This window comes from Bombus affinis, unplaced genomic scaffold (assembly GCF_024516045.1).
Source record: "Bombus affinis isolate iyBomAffi1 unplaced genomic scaffold, iyBomAffi1.2 ctg00000082.1, whole genome shotgun sequence".
In the NCBI taxonomy this organism is placed as follows: domain Eukaryota; kingdom Metazoa; phylum Arthropoda; class Insecta; order Hymenoptera; family Apidae; genus Bombus; species Bombus affinis.
In genome coordinates, this window is record NW_026108830.1 from 835001 (window position 1) to 842999 (window position 7999).

A 7999-nucleotide genomic window follows, 5' to 3' on the forward strand; every position below is an offset into this window, starting at 1 on the left:
TTTGGGCCAGGGCCGGCGGGCAGAGAGATACGCGAACGACGGGGAAAATTCGTCCCGATACAAGTAACGCGTACTCTCCGATCTCCGCGCAACGCCTGGGGATCATCTCCCTAAGTCATCAGCGCTCGAAGAAATCACGTGTGCGTTCCCGGATCTACGGCTCTCTTTCGGGGATAAATTACAAGCACAGAGTATGTTAAACGCAACGACGACCCATCGATGCGACGGTCCTCGTCGTTGTCAGTCGCTCGCGCAGAGTATATCTCTACGCACGAAGAGACGGAGTGGGCATTAGATCCCTGGGGCTATTCGAGTAAAACGTCTTAAGAAAAGACGGTTGTACGGCAAAATTCCGCACCGTTACCAAGTTTACTTTTATCTGAGGCTGTTCTCCTTCTCTCCTCTCTCGACCGAGTTCCCATATTTGCTTTCTCTCAGTCTCGCCAAAATAATATTCATTTAAGACGACGTCGGGGGCGCGGACATCGTGCTCATCGAAAACCTGCAAACGTATGCAAATCTGCTGATATGAAAAAAAAATCGGTCACGAGGACAACACTACGTATATATATATATATATATATATATATATATATAATATATTCGATAACCGACACGAAGCGGTGCATAAGCGGGCGGTCGTACGAAAGGACGACTCACGACGCCGCTAGCACTCACGCAGGTCCGTGACGGTTCTCTCCGCTCTTATTCGTATCCTTCTTCGTGCGCTTCCTCCGACTCTGAAACGTTCTACGTATCGTAAGAACGACGGCGGGTTGTCGAAGGCACCAAGGGACAGAGAGAGACAGAGGTAGAGTTTCGTAGTGTCTCCCGTGAACACGATAGTTTATATATCGAGCATGCGTACGAATTGCACGGTCTCGACACGACCGCGACGAACGCCGACGAGCGTCCAACAATCGCTCGTACGTCGCGTACGTTCTCTCGCGTCCGCTCTTGTTCGTATCCTTCTTCGTGCGCTTCCTCCGACTCTGAAACGTTCTACGTATCGTAAGAACGACGGCGGGTTGTCGAAGGCACCAAGGGACAGAGAGAGACAGATAGAGAGGAACGACACGCAACGCAAGCAGTCTTAGGTTTACGTGAGCAACCCTCAGCCAGGCGTGGTCCAGGAATTGTATCCGTGGACCGCAATGTGCGTTCGAAATGTCGATGTTCATGTGTCCTGCAGTTCACACGTTGACGCGCAATTAGCTGCGTTCTTCATCGACCCACGAGCCAAGTGATCCACCGTTCAGGGTAATCTTTTCATATATTTTTTAAAACTCTTGTACTCCATGTACTCTTAATACTCGGTTCGAGCGAAGCCGAGATCCGACACGACCGACCAACGGGAATCGGACGCGCAGAAGTCGCCGGAAGATCGACGACACGAAAACGTTCGAAAATGAAATCCGACGAACGCGCGAAGATACGCGCGTCCGCCGGCCGGGCGAAAAGTACATTATGATATATAACAACCATCGAGATCGAAGCTCCGTTCGTCAGGAAACGACGGGGATATAACACCCGATTCTGAATCCTCTGTGCAGCACACGATCTCGCGAAGAAATACGCACGGTGGCTAGCCCATATATATATATATGTGTGTGTGTGTATATATAATACGATATGCATTCCTCTCGTCCAATTATTCAAGAAAAAGAGCGTGCGCCTCCATCGTTCGGGTGATGTAAAGATTCGATGGGACTCGCGCGACCCTCGGCCTCGAGCGGTCTTTCCTCCCAATATCCAGAAGCCGAGCTTTGAAAAAACTCTAGCGACGGCACGGGTGTCCGACTCACGACATCGAGGCTTCGAAGTCGGCGATCTCCTCCGAACGGATGGCGATCGCGACGACTCAAAGCGTGAAAAATCGACGAAAGAGAACACATCTCCGTTCAGGTGATTGTTTTTTTTAAAAAATAAAAAAATTCGATGGGACTCGCATCCATCTACCTCGCGCGGTCTTTCTTCCCAATATCCAGAAGCCGAGCTTTGAAAAAACTTCAGCGACGGCACGGGTGTCCGACTCACGACAACGAGGATAGACAGCCTGCGGTCCCCTCTGAACGGGTTATATGCGACGAACTAGACGAAACTTTAGTCGTTCAGGTGGTATAAAAAAAAAAAATTCGATGGGACGCACGCGCAGCCGTCGTCCTCGAGCGGTCTTTCTTCCCAATATCCAGAAGCCGAGCTTTGAAAAAACTCTAGCGACGGCACGGGTGTCCGACTCACGACATCGAGGGTAGACAGCCTGCGGTCCCCTCTGAACCAACTTCGGCTAGACTAGTTACGAATCGTTGCTACGCATCGTCATCATAGTCATCGTCATCATCATCATTATCATAGCGGGCCAACATCCACGCAATGCGTTTTCGTTCTAGGTTACCCGATCCACGAGTATGTTACAAGTGGTTTCGTTATTTCGAACAAAACGACATACGAAGAACACACGCCCTATGGGTAGGAAGCACGTTTCGAGAACGACCGAGAGCGGTGAAAGAGACGAAAGGTCGACGCGCATAAGGTATCCATGGATCTTCGAAGAGAACCTTCGAAGATATGTCGGTATCCTTTCTACATGCGCGACTCGCTACTCGTACTTTCGCTCTCGTCGACTCGTTTTAGTCGCTTCGTTCGATCCCAAAGAGGAGTCTTCGATGTCCCGTTGCTAGGAGGAGAGCAAACGCAACACAGACCACGAAACATAGAAGAGAATAGGCGAGCATGATCTCTCCGACACGAGGCACTTTAGAGATTTTGTTATTCGTTTGTACGGTCTCCACGACGCAAAAAAAAAAATACGAGATCGTGGCGGCGGGTCTTTCTGTATACGGCCTCACGCAAGCGCCTCGATCTCATTTCTCTTTACGGGTGGTTTCCATTCGTAATTTTTCGTTCGATATTCGTGTCAAAGTTTAATTTTCGAAAGCTCAAGTTCCCATTTATAGTTTTATTATAAAATCATAATATTCGCAGACGGCGGGTCTTTCTGTGTACGACCTCACGCAGGCGCCTCGAATTCGTTTATGTATGTATATATATATATATATATATATGTATCTCTTCATCCCGATGATCGAGAGAGAGTGCCACCTTCTCTTCATATAGTTTCGTAGCTGGAGGGTCGTCTCCTCCTTATGTCTTTTCATCATTTTGCCAACGGAGTAAGCCACGCTCCGGGCGAATTTAACTGTTCTTTGTTAAAGTATATAGCTTGTTGATACGTCGTATATACTTTGGTTCGTCGATATAGGAGGAGTACGGCTCCTTACCGACTTATACAGTTTCGTATTTTTCAAGTGTTCAAGTCAAATTCTTTAAGTTTTTGTGTTATATCGTTAATGATCCTTCCGCAGGTTCACCTACGGAAACCTTGTTACGACTTTTACTTCCTCTAAATGATCAAGTTTGGTCATCTTCCCGGTAACATCGGCAATGCTTATCACATTGGCCGCGCACCAGTCCGAAGACCTCACTAAATCATTCAATCGGTAGTAGCGACGGGCGGTGTGTACAAAGGGCAGGGACGTAATCAACGCGAGCTTATGACTCGCGCTTACTGGGAATTCCTCGTTCATGGGGAATAATTGCAAGCCCCAATCCCTAGCACGAAGGAGGTTCAGCGGGTTACCCGGGCCTTTCGGCCAGGGAAAACACGCTGATTCCTTCAGTGTAGCGCGCGTGCGGCCCAGAACATCTAAGGGCATCACAGACCTGTTATTGCTCAATCTCGTGCGGCTAGAAGCCGCCTGTTCCTCTAAGAAGATTTGTTTGTACGTTGGTAGTAAAAACCCACCGACCGAAGCCGGGGGCCTTCGAGATACCATAAGTTACGTCTATTTAGCAGGCTAGAGTCTCGTTCGTTATCGGAATTAACCAGACAAATCGCTCCACCAACTAAGAACGGCCATGCACCACCACCCACCGAATCAAGAAAGAGCTATCAATCTGTCAATCCTTCCGGTGTCCGGGCCTGGTGAGGTTTCCCGTGTTGAGTCAAATTAAGCCGCAGGCTCCACTCCTGGTGGTGCCCTTCCGTCAATTCCTTTAAGTTTCAGCTTTGCAACCATACTTCCCCCGGAACCCAAAAGCTTTGGTTTCCCGGAAGCTGCCCGCCGAGTCATCGGAGGAACTTCGGCGGATCGCTGGCTGGCATCGTTTATGGTTAGAACTAGGGCGGTATCTGATCGCCTTCGAACCTCTAACTTTCGTTCTTGATTAATGAAAACATTTTTGGCAAATGCTTTCGCTTCTGTCCGTCTTGCGACGATCCAAGAATTTCACCTCTAACGTCGCAATACGAATGCCCCCATCTGTCCCTATTAATCATTACCTCGGGGCTCCGAAAACCAACAAAATAGAACCGAGGTCCTATTCCATTATTCCATGCACACAGTATTCAGGCGAAGGTAGCCTGCTTTAAGCACTCTAATTTGTTCAAAGTAAACGTATCGGCCCACCTCGACACTCAGTGAAGAGCACCGCGATGGGATATTAGTTGGACCGCCCGCGAGGAGCTAAGCCCACCGATAGGACGTACCACATAATGCCAGTTAAACACCGCGAGCGGTGAACCGACACTGTGACACACAGATTCAACTACGAGCTTTTTAACCGCAACAACTTTAATATACGCTATTGGAGCTGGAATTACCGCGGCTGCTGGCACCAGACTTGCCCTCCAATTGGTCCTCGTTAAAGGATTTAAAGTGTACTCATTCCGATTACGGGGCCTCGGATGAGTCCCGTATCGTTATTTTTCGTCACTACCTCCCCGTGCCGGGAGTGGGTAATTTGCGCGCCTGCTGCCTTCCTTGGATGTGGTAGCTGTTTCTCAGGCTCCCTCTCCGGAATCGAACCCTGATTCCCCGTTACCCGTTACAACCATGGTAGGCGCAGAACCTACCATCGACAGTTGATAAGGCAGACATTTGAAAGATGCGTCGCCGGTGCTAGATGACCATGCGATCAGCACAAAGTTATTCAGAGTCACCAAAACAAACGATGGACGGACAGACGAGCCATCCGCCACCGATTGGTTTTGATCTAATAAAAGCATTCCTACCATCTCTGGTCGGAATCTGTTTGCATGTATTAGCTCTAGAATTACCACAGTTATCCAAGTAAATGTAGGTATGATCTAAGAAACCATAACTGATTTAATGAGCCATTCGCGGTTTCACCTTAATGCGGCATGTACTGAGACATGCATGGCTTAATCTTTGAGACAAGCATATGACTACTGGCAGGATCAACCAGGGATCTTATAATATATTCCCAAAAACCAGCATTTTCGTTTAAAAGTTCTCTCTGTGTCGTAGGTGGGACGTAAGCACCGTACGACGAGACTTTTCATTTTATATATATATGTAATATGACTTAGAGAGCAACGTTCCATGGTTCAGTAACAACGTCACTCAGCCACTTTAATTCTCCTCCTCTCTCACCATCATATATCGATACAAAGATTCATACTTCACAGAATTATTTCTGTTTGTAACTTTTCTCCTCCAACTTCTCTCGTAGAATATAACTTAGCGGTAAAGCACGTATACGCATGCTGGACATACCGTAAGAATATTCTTTTATAAGCTTCAACACCTCTGTAGAGACGCGTTACCAGAAGATAACGCACTCTACAGAACGCCAAAAGGACCATCGTGCAGCTACAAATAGCTTACAACCGATGGTCTCTGCAAGAATGGCTACTCCGTAAGTACAAGCACACACGCATCCAACTTTTGTCAAATACGTGCACACAGGTCACCAGCTTCCCGACTAAGGGGAAGCTTGCCACGTTAACGGTCATTACGTCCTAGACTTCGACCCGCGGCGCAGCAGTGTAGAGAAAAAACCAGTACGAGAACGGAGGAACAGTCGAGAAATAGCGTAAAATACACTAAGACTCGAGGAGCGGTGACTGAATTCTCAACCGAGGCCGTAGAATAGCCACGCGCCCAGCGCTGTTCCGACCGAACCGTCCGGCTCGACGCTTCTCTTATAGATACCAAGGGGCCGGCCGGAAGGCCGGCGCCGGTCGGGCTAGCGGCCGCGCGCTTATGGTGCAAAACCTCCGTAGCAACGTACCGTTCGGAAGGGACGCTGGAACTTAGTCGCTCGCACGTTCAATAACTACTATATAAAGGCGATATCCAACCATCGAAATATTTTACCACAAGCATTATTAACATATTATAAATGCATTTTTACCAAAAAATTAATTTTTTTTTTCACCGAAAAATTGCATCAGTAAACATACAGTTTTATCGACTATGGACGAAAAATAACTTTATAATCGATTAAAACACGTTAAAATAACACGAAATATGTAAAAAGATATATACCTTGTAACATTAATTAACGAAAAAATTGCAAAAATATCCCAGTCGTATCAGTCCGACGGAAGCTAATTTTTCAAAAAATTCGACAAAAATGTTTAATCCGATTGTATTTAATAGAGATATAACGATCCCTGTCAAAAAAATTATACCTTATAACGCTTTTTAACGAAATAACTCGAAATAACCATTTCGGACTTTTCGCACCGGCCGAACTTCTTCAAAGTCCCAACGTCCCGTCGCATAGTTCCGTTTCTAGAAAACGTTCCAGCGACCAAATAAACGCTTAATCCCGACGTAAAACGTCGAGATACGTCCATTTGTGCAAAAATATTCCTACCTTGTAACACTTTTAAGCGAGATAACTCGAAAAAACGTGTTCGATACGGAAATTTTTCAAAGTCCCAACGAAAAAATCGAAACTTTGTAGAAGGTCTTGGGGACGACATAAACGCTTAATCCCGACGTAAAACGTCGAGATACGTCGATTTATGCAAAAATATTCCTACCTTGTAACACTTTTAAGCGAGATAACTCGAAAAAACCTTTTCGGTCTTTTCGCACCGGCCGAACTTCTTCAAAGTCCCAACGTCCCGTCGCATAGTTCCGTTTCTAGAAAACGTTCCAGCGACCAAATAAACGCTTAATCCCGACGTAAAACGTCGAGATACGTCCATTTATGCAAATATATTCCTACCTTGTAACACTTTTAAGCGAGATAACTCGAAAAAACCTTTTCGGTCTTTTCGCACCGGCCGAACTTCTTCAAAGTCCCAACGTCCCGTCGCATAGTTCCGTTTCTAGAAAACGTTCCACCGACCAAATAAACGCTTAATCCCGACGTAAAACGTCGAGATACGTCCATTTATGCAAAAATATTCCTACCTTGTAACACTTTTAAGCGAGATAACTCGAAAAAACGTGTTCGATACGGAAATTTTTCAAAGTCCCAACGAAAAAATCGAAACTTTGTAGAAGGTCTTGGGGACGACATAAACGCTTAATCCCGACGTAAAACGTCGAGATACGTCCATTTATGCAAAAATATTCCTACCTTGTAACACTTTTAAGCGAGATAACTCGAAAAAACCTTTTCGGTCTTTTCGCACCGGCCGAACTTCTTCAAAGTCCCAACGTCCCGTCGCATAGTTCCGTTTCTAGAAAACGTTCCAGCGACCAAATAAACGCTTAATCCCGACGTAAAACGTCGAGATACGTCCATTTATGCAAAAATATTCCTACCTTGTAACACTTTTAAGCGAGATAACTCGAAAAAACCTTTTCGGTCTTTTCGCACCGGCCGAACTTCTTCAAAGTCCCAACGTCCCGTCGCATAGTTCCGTTTCTAGAAAACGTTCCAGCGACCAAATAAACGCTTAATCCCGACGTAAAACGTCGAGATACGTCCATTTATGCAAATATATTCCTACCTTGTAACACTTTTAAGCGAGATAACTCGAAAAAACCTTTTCGGTCTTTTCGCACCGGCCGAACTTCTTCAAAGTCCCAACGTCCCGTCGCATAGTTCCGTTTCTAGAAAACGTTCCACCGACCAAATAAACGCTTAATCCCGACGTAAAACGTCGAGATACGTCCATTTATGCAAAAATATTCCTACCTTGTAACACTTTTAAGCGAGATAACTCGAAAAA

General features: G+C 46.3%; 2 non-coding genes across 2 annotated transcripts; both read right to left on the reverse strand.

Annotated features, from left to right (window-relative positions):
* Positions 1 to 1108: 1108 nt before the first annotated feature.
* LOC126927327 (5.8S ribosomal RNA) lies at positions 1109 to 1263 on the reverse strand. The gene has a single exon (XR_007715379.1). It is a non-coding gene; the product is annotated as a 5.8S ribosomal RNA (ribosomal RNA).
* A 2085-nt stretch (positions 1264 to 3348) lies between these two features.
* On the reverse strand, positions 3349 to 5271 carry LOC126927351 (small subunit ribosomal RNA). The gene has a single exon (XR_007715402.1). It is a non-coding gene; the product is annotated as a small subunit ribosomal RNA (ribosomal RNA).
* Positions 5272 to 7999: the final 2728 nt, after the last annotated feature.